Below are 9,628 nucleotides of genomic sequence, written 5' to 3' on the forward strand. Positions count from 1 at the left end.
AGGCGGAAGGGTTGGGGGTACGAGAGGTTCTTCTATGTGCTACGGAACAGGGTTTTCGCCACTTGAAGGTCTCCTCTGACTGCCTTTCTCTTGTTTGCCATCATGTCGGAATTGCTCCAGTGTGCTACAAACCAGCATTCGCCGAAACTCGGATTATCGTGAAAAATGTGTTAAAGCTCGTTATTTAAGGCTGAAATGGAACAGGTTGATTCCTGAAATCGAACAGGTTGATTCCTAAAATGAGCTCGGACGCGTGATTGAAAAACAGGGAGAAAAAGAAACGGGTTCGACGACCTTCCGAACTACTGAAATTGAAGTGTATAATACACGGTTTTCGAGATTCCGGTCCCGGAAAAAAATTCTCGAAAATCACATAGAAAGTTCCGGGTCGATAAAGCGACCACGCAAAGTTTGAGCACCAACGGAAGACATTAGGGGGTGCCGGTGTGCCACAAACCAGCATTCGCCGAAACTCGGATTATCGTGAAAAATGTGTTAAATCTCGTTATTTGAGGCTGAAATCGAACAGGTTGATTCCTGAAATCGAACAGGTTGATTCCTGAAATGAGCTCGGATGCGTTATTTAAAAACAGGGAGAAAAAGAAACAGGGTCCGGTACGACCTTCCGAACGGTGAAATTGAAGTGTATAATACACGGTTTTTTGCGGATTAGGGTTCCGGAACAAAATCTCCGGAAATCACATAGAAATTTCCTCGGGTCGATAAAGCGGCCACGCAAAGTTTGAGCACCAACGGAAGACATTTGGGGGTGCGGTGTGCCACAAAACCAAAGATTCGCCGAAACTCGGATTATCGTGAAAAATGTGTTAAAGCTTGTTATTTGAGGCTGAAATCGAACAGGTTGATTCCTTAAATCGAACAGGTTGATTCCTGAAATGAGCTCGGACGCGTGATTGAAAAACAGGGAGAAAAAGAAACAGGGTCCGGTACGACCTTCCGAACGGCTGAAATTGAAGTGTATAATACACGGTTTTTCGGGATTCTGGGGTCCAGGAACAAAATTCTACGGAAATCACATTGAAAGTTCCTCGGGTCATATAAAGCGGCCACGTAAAGTTTGAGCACCAACGTAAGACATTTGGGGGTGCCGGTGTGCCAAAAACCAGCATTCGCCGAAACTCGGATTATCGTGAAAAATGTGTTAAAGCTCGTTATTTGAGGCTGAAATCGAACAAGTTGATTCCTGAAATGAGCTCGGACGCATGATTGAAAAACCAGGGAGAAAAAGAAACAAGGTCCAGTACGACCTTCCGAACGGCTGAAATTGAAGTGTATAATACACGGTTTTTCGGGATTCCGGGGTCCCGGAACAAAATTCTCCGAAAATCATATAGAAAGTTCCTCGGGTCAGATAAAGCGGCCACGCAAAGTTTGAGCACCAATGGAAGACATTTGGAGGTGACGGTGTGCCACAAACCAGTATTCGCCGCAACTCGGATTATCGTGAAAAATGTGTGAAAGCTCGTTATTTGAGGCTGAAAACGAACAGGTTGATTCCTGAAATCGAACAGGTTGTTTCCTAAAATGAGCTCGGACGCGTGATTTAAAAACAGGGAGAAAAAAAAACAGGGTCCGGTACGACCTTCCGAGCGGCTGAAATTGAAGTGTAATACACGGTTTTCGGGATTAGGGGTCCGGAACAAAATTCTCCGGAAATCACATAGAAAGTTCCCGGGTCAGATAAAGCGGCCACGCAAAGTTTGAGCACCAACGGAAGACATTTGGGGATGCCGGTGTGCTACAAACCAAAGATTCGCCGAAACCTCGGATTATCGTGAAAAATGTGTTAAAGCTCGTTATTTGAGGCTGAAATCGAACAGGTTGATTCCTGAAATCGAACAGGTTGATTCCTGAAATGAGCTCGGACGCGTGATTGAAAAACAGGGAGAAAAAGAAATAGGGTCCGGTACGACCTTCCGAACGACTGAAATTGAAGTGTATAATACACGGTTTTTCGGGATTCCGGGGTCCCGGAACAAAATTCTCCGGAAATCACATAGAAAGGTCCCCGGGTCAGATAAAGCGGCCATGCAAAGTTTGAGCACCAACGAAAGACATTTGGGGGTGCCGGTGTGCCACAAACCAGCATTTGCCGAAACTCGGATTATCGTGAAAAATGTGTTAAAGCTCGTTATTTGAGGCTGAAATCGAACATGTTGATTCCTGAAATGAGCTCGGACGCGTAATTGATAGACAGGGAGAAAAAGAAACAGGGTCTGGTACGACCTTCCGAACGGCTGAAATTGAAGTGTATATTACACGGTTTTTCGGGACTCCGGGGTCCCCAAACAAAATTCTCGGAAATCACATAGAAAGTTCCTCGGGTCAGATAAAGCGGTCACGCAAAGTTTGAGCACCAACGGAAGACATTTGGGGGTGCCGGTGTGCCACAAACCAGCATTCACCGAAACTCGGATTATCGTGAAAAATGTGTTAAAGCTTGTTATTTGAGGCTGAAATCGAACAGGTAGATTCCTGAAATGGAACAGGTTGATTCCTGAAATCGAACAGGTTGATTCCTGAAATAAGCTCGGATGCGTGATTGAAAAACAGGGAGAAAAAGAAACAGGGTACGGTACGACCTTCCGAACGGCTGAAATTGAAGTGGGTATAATACACGGTTTTTCGGGATTCCGGGCTCCCGGAACAAAATTCTTCGGAAATCACATAGAAAGTTCCTCGGGTCAGATAAAGCGGGCACGCAAAGTTTGAGCACCAACGGAAGATATTTGGGGGTGCCGGTGTGCCACAAACCAGCATTCGCCGAAACTTGGATTATCGTGAAAAATGTGTTAAAGCTCGTTATTTTAGGCTGAAATCGAATAGGTTGATTCCTGAAATCGAACAGGTTGATTCCTGAAATGACCTCGGACGCGTGATTGAAAAATAGGGAGAAAAAGAAACAAGGTCTGATACGACCTTCGGAACGGCTGAAATTGAAGTGTATAATACACGGTTTTTCGGGATTCCGAAGTCCCAAAACAAAATTCTCTGGAAATCACATAGAAAGGTCCTCGGGTCAGATAAAGCGGCCACGCAAAGATTGAGCACCAACGGAAGACATTTGGAGGTGCCGGTGTGCCACAAACCAGCATTTGCCGAAACTCGGATTATCGTGAAAAATGTGTTAAAACTCGTTATTTGAGGCTGAAATCGAACAGGTTGATTCCTGAACCCAAACAGGTTGATTCCTAAAATGAGCTCGGACACGTGATTGAAAAACAGGGAGAAAAAGAAACAGGTTCAAGTACGACCTTCCGAACGGCTGAAATTGAAGGGTATAATATACGGTTTTTCGAGATTTCGAGGTCCCGGAATAAAATTCTCCGGAAATCACATAGAAAGTTCCTCGGGTCAGATAAAGTGGCCACGCAAAGTATGAGCACCAAGGGAAGACATTTGGGGATGCCACAAACCAGCATTCGCCGAAACTCGGATTATCGTGAAAAATGTGTTAAAGCTCGTAATTTGAGGCTGAAATCGAACAAGTTAATTCCTGAAATGAGCTCGAGCGCGTGATTGAAAAACAGGGAGTAAAAGAAACAGGTTCCGGTACGACCTTCCGAACGGCAGAAATTGAAGTGTATAATACACGGTTTTTCGGGATTCCGGGGTCCCGGAATAAAATTCTCCGGAAATCACATAGAAAGTTCCTCGGGTCAGATAAAGCGGCCACGCAAAGTTTGAGCACCAACGGAAGACATTTGGGGGTGCCGGTGTGCCACAAACCATCATTCGCCGAAACTCGGATTATCGTGAAAAATGTGTTAAAACTCGTTATTTGAGTCTGAAATCGAACAGGTTAATTTCTGAAATGAGCTCGGATGCGTGATTGAAAAACAGGGAGAAAAAGAAACAGGTTCCGGTACGACCTTCCGAACGGCTGAAATTTAAGTGTATAATACACGGTTTTACGGGATTCCGAGGTCCCGAAATAAAATTCTCTGGAAATCACATAGAAAGTTCTTCGGGTCAAATAAAGCGGTCACGCAAAGTTTGAGCACTAACGGAAGACATTTGGGGGTGCCAGTGTGCCACAAACCAGCATTCGCCGAAACTCGGATTATCGTGAAAAATGTGTTAAAACTCGTTATTTGAGTCTGAAATCGAACAGGTTAATTTCTGAAATGAGCTCGGATGCGTGATTGAAAAATAGGGAGAAAAAGAAACAGGTTCCGGTACGACCTTCTGTACGGCTGAAATTTAAGTGTATAATACACGGTTTTACGGGATTCCGGGGTCCCGAAATAAAATTCTCCGGAAATCACATAGAAAGTTCCTCGGGTCAAATAAAGCGACCACGCAAAGTTTGAGCACTAACGGAAGACATTTGGGGGTGCCGGTGTGCCACAAACCAGCATTCGCCGAAACTCGGATTATCGTGAAAAATGTGTTAAACCTCGTTATTTAAGGCTGAAATGGAACAGGTTGATTCCTGAAATCGAACAGGTTGATTCCTGAAATGAGCTCGGACGCGTGATTGAAAAATAGGGAGAAAAAGAAACAGGGTCCGGTACGACCTTCCAAACGGCTGAAATTGAAGTGTATAATACACGGTTTTTCGGGATTTCGGGGTCCCGGAACAAAATTCTCCGGAAATAACATAGAAAGTTCCTCGGGTCAGATAAAGCGGCCACGCAAAGTTTGAGCACCAAAGGAAGATATTTGGCGGTGCCGGTGTGCCACAAACCAGCATTCGCCGAAACTCGGATTATCGTGAAAAATGTGTTAAAGCTCGTTATTTGAGGCTGAAATCGAACAGGTTAATTCCTGAAATGAGCTCGGACGCGTGATTGAAAAACAGGGAGAACAGAAACAGGTTCCGGTACGACCTTCCGAACGGCTGAAATTGAAGTGTATATAATACACGGTTTTTCGGGAGTCCGGGGTCTCGGAATAAAATTCTCCGCAAATCACATAGAACGTTCCTCGGGTCAGATAAAGCGGCCACGCAAAGTTTGTGCACCTACGGAAGGCATTTGGGGGTGCCGGTGTGCCACAAATCAGCATTCGCCGAAACTCGGATTATCGTGAAAAATGTGTTAAAACTCGTTATTTGAGGCTGAAATCGAAAAGGTTAATTCCTAAATGAGCTCGGACGCGTGATTGAAAAACAGGGAGAAAAAGAAACAGATTCCGGTACGACCTTCCGAACGGCTGAAATTTAAGTGTATAATACACGGTTTTACGGGATTCCGGGGTCCTGAAATAAAATTCTCCCGAAATCACATAGAAAGTTCCTCGAGTCAAATAAAGCGGCCACGTAAAGTTTGAGCACTAACGGAAGACATTTGGGGGTGCCGGTGTGCCACAAACCAGCATTCGCCGAATCTCGGATTATCGTGAAAAATGTGTTAAAACTCGTTATTTGAGGCTGAAATCGAACAGGTTGATTCCTGAACCCAAACAGGTTGATTCCTAAAATGAGCTCGGACACGTGATTGAAAAAAAGGGAGAAAAAGTAACAGGTTCCAGTACGACCTACCGAACGGCTGAAATTGAAGTGTATAATACACGGTTTTTCGAGATTCCGAGGTCCCGGAATAAAATTCTCCGGAAATCACATAGAAAGTTCCTCGGGTCAGATAAAGTGGCCACGCAAAGTTTGAGCACCAACGGAAGACATTTGGGGGTGCCGGTGTGCCACAAACCAGCATACGCCGAAACTCGGATTATCGTGAAAAATGTGTTAAAGCTCGTTATTTGAGGCTGAAATCGAACAGGTTAATTTCTGAAATGAGCTCGGACGCGTGATTGAAAAACAGGGAGAACAGAAACAGGTTCCCGTACGACCTTCCGAACGGCTGAAATTGAATTGTATAATACACGGTTTTTCGGGATTCCGGGGTCCCGGAATAAAATTCTCCGGAAATCAGATAGAAAGTTCATCGGGTCAGATAAAGCGTCCACGCAAAGTTTGAGCACCAACGGAAGACATTTGGGGGTGCCGGTGTGCCGCAAACCAGCATTCGCCGAAACTCGGATTATCGTGAAAAATGTGTTAGCTCGTTATTTGAGGCTGAAATCGAACAGGTTGATTCCTAAAATAGAAGAGGTTGATTCCTAAAATGAGCCCGGAAGCGTGATTGAACAACAGGGAGAAAAAAAACAGGTTCCGGTACGACATTCCTCGAACGACTGAAATTGAAGTATATAATACACGGTTTTTCGGGATTTCGGGGTCCTGGAATAAAATTCTCCGGAAATCACGTAGAAAGTTTCTCGGGTCAGATAAAGTGGCCACTCGGAGTTTGAGCACCAACGGAAGACATTTGGGGGTGCCGGTGTGCCACAAACCAGCATTCGCCGAAACTCGGATTATCGTGAAAAATGTGTTAAAGCTCGTAATTTGAGGCTGAAATCGAACAGTTTAATTCCTGAAATGAGCTCGGACGTGTGATTGAAAAATTGCGAGAAAAAGAAACAGGTTCCGGTACGAGTTTCCGAACGGCTGGAATTGAAGTGTATAATACATGGTTTTTCGGGAGTCCGGGATCCCGGAATAAAATTCTCCACAAATCACATAGAACGTTCCTCGGGTTAGATAAAGCGGCCACACAAAGTTTGAGCACCTACGGAAGACATTTGGGGATGCCGGTGTGCCACAAACCAGCATTCGCCGAAACTCGGATTATCGGGAAAAATGTGTTAAAACTCGTTATTTGAGGCTGAAATCGAACAGGTTAATTCCTGAAATGAGCTCGGACGCGTGATTGAAAAACAGGGACAAAAAGAAACAGGTTCCAGTACGACCTTCCGAACGGCTGAAATTTAAGTGTATAATACACGGTTTTACGGGATTCCGGGGTCCTGGAATAAAATTCTCCGGAAATCACATAGAAAGTTCCTCGGGTCAGATAAAGCGGCGACGCAAAGTTTGAGCACCAACGGAAGACATTTGGGGGTGCCGGTGTGCCCAAACCAGCATTCGCCGAAACTCGGATTATCGTGAAAAATGTGTTAGCTCGTTATTTGAGGCTGAAATCGAACAGGTTGATTCCTAAAATAGAACAGGTTGATTCCTGAAATGAGCCCGGACGCGTGATTGAACAACAGGGAGAAAAAAAACAGGTTCCGGTACGACATTCCTCGAACGACTGAAATTGAAGTATATAATACACGGTTTTTCGGGATTTCGGGGTCCCGGAATAAAATTCTCCGGAAATCACAAAGAAAGTTCCTCGGGTCACATAAAGTGGCCACGCAAAGTTTGAGCACCAACGGAAGACATTTGGGGGTGCCGGTGTGCCACAAACCAGCATTCGCCGAAATTCAGATTATCGTGAAAAATGTGTTAAAGCTCATAATTTGAGGCTGAAATAGAACAGGTTGATTCCTGAAATGGGCCCGGACGCGTGATTGAACAACAGGGAGAAAAAAAAACAGGTTCCGGTACGACATTCCTCGAACGACTGAAATTGAAGTATATAATACACGGTTTTTCGGGATTTCGGGGTCCCGGAATAAAATTCTCCGGAAATCACGTAGAAAGTTCCTCGGGTCAGATAAAGTGGCCACTCAAAGTTTGAGCACCAACGAAAGACATTTGGGGGTGCCGGTCTGCCACAAACCAGCATTCGCCGAAACTCGGATTATCGTGAAAAATGTGTTAAAGCTCGTAATTTGAGGCTGAAATCGAACAGTTTAATTCCTGAAATGAGCTCGGACGTGTGATTGAAAAACAGGGAGAAAAAGAAACAGGTTCCGGTACGACCTTCCGAACGGCTGGAATTGAAGTGTATATAATACATGGTTTTTCGGGAGTCCGGGATCCCGGAATAAAATTCTCCGCAAATCACATAGAACGTTCCTCGGGTTAGATAAAGCGGCCACACAAAGTTTGAGCACCTACGGAAGACATTTGGGGATGCCGGTGTGCCACAAACCAGCATTCGCCGAAACTCGGATTATCGGGAAAAATCTGTTAAAACTCGTTATTTGAGGCTCAAATCGAACAGGTTAATTCCTAAATGAGCTCGGACGCGTGATTGAAAAACAGGGACAAAAAGAAACAGGTTCCGGTACGACCTTCCGAACGGCTGAAATTTAAGTGTATAATACACGGTTTTACGGGATTCCGGGGTCCTGAAATAAAATTCTCCGGAAATCACATAGAAAGTTCCTCGGGTCAGATAAAGCGGCCACGCAAAGTTTGAGCACCAACGGAAGACATTTGGGGTTTCGGTGTGCCACAAACCAGCATTCGCCGAAACTCGGATTATCGTGAAAAATATGTTAGCTCGTTATTTGAGGCTGAAATCGAACAGGTTGATTCCTGAAATCGAATAGGTTGATTCCTGAAATGAGCCCGGACGCGTGATTGAAAAACAAGGAGAAAAAAAACAGGTTCCGGTACGACATTCCGAACGGCTGAAATTGAAGTGTATAATACACGGTTTTTCGGGTTTTCGGGGTCCCGGAATAAAATTCTCCGGAAATCACAAAGAAAGTTCCTCGGGTCAGATAAAGTGGCCACGCAAAGTTTGAGCACCAACGGAAGACATTTGGGGGTGCCGATGTGCCACAAACCAGCATTCGCCGAAACTCGGATTATCGTGAAAAATGTGTTAAAGCTCGTAATTTGAGGCTGAAATCGAACAGGTTAATTCCTGAAATGAGCTCGGACGCGTGATTGAAAAACAGGAGAAAAAGAAACAGGTTCCGGTACGACCTTCCGAACGGTGAAATTGAAGTGTATATAATACACGGTTTTTCCGGAGTCCGGGTCCCGAATAAAATTCTCGAAAATCACATAGAACGTTCCTCGGGTCAGATAAAGCGGCCACGCAAAGTTTGTGCACCTACGGAAGGCATTTGGGGGTGCCGGTGTGCCACAAACCAAGATTCGCCGAAACTCGGATTATCGTGAAAAATGTGTTAAAACTCGTTATTTGAGGTCGAAATCGAACAAAGTTAATTCCGAAATGAGCTCGGACGCGTGATTGAAAAAGGGGGAGAACAGAAACAGGTTCGGTACGACCTTCCGAACGGTGAAATTGAATTGTATAATACACGGTTTTCGGGATTCCGGGGTCCCGGAATAAAATTCTCCGGAAATCACATAGATAGTTCCTCGGGTCAGATAAAGCGTCCACGCAAAGTTTGAGCACCAACGGAATACATTTGGGGGTGCCGGTGTGCCGCAAACCAAAGATTCCGAAACTCGGATTATCGTGAAAAATGTGTTAGCTCGTTATTTGAGGCTGAAATCGAACAGGTTGATTCCTAAAATAGAACAAAGTTGCTCTGAAATGAGCCCGGACGCGTGATTGAACAACGGGGAGAAAAAAAAAAAACAGTTCCGGTACGACATTCCTCGAACGACTGAAATTGAAGTATATAATACACGGTTTTTCGGGATTTCGGGGTCCCAGAATAAAATTCTCCGGAAATCACGTAGAAAGTTCCTCGGGTCAGATAAAGTGGCCACGCAAAGTTTGAGCACCAACGGAAGACATTTGGAGGTGCCGGGGTGCCACAAACCAGCATTCGCCGAAACTCGGATTATCGTGAAAAATGTGTTAAAGCTCGTTATTTGAGGCTGAAATCGAACAAAGTTAATTCGAAATGAGCTCGGACGCGTGATTGAAAAACAGGGAGAACAGAA

This window comes from Silene latifolia, unplaced genomic scaffold, assembly GCF_048544455.1.
Source record: "Silene latifolia isolate original U9 population unplaced genomic scaffold, ASM4854445v1 scaffold_199, whole genome shotgun sequence".
Taxonomy (NCBI): Eukaryota; Viridiplantae; Streptophyta; class Magnoliopsida; order Caryophyllales; family Caryophyllaceae; genus Silene; species Silene latifolia.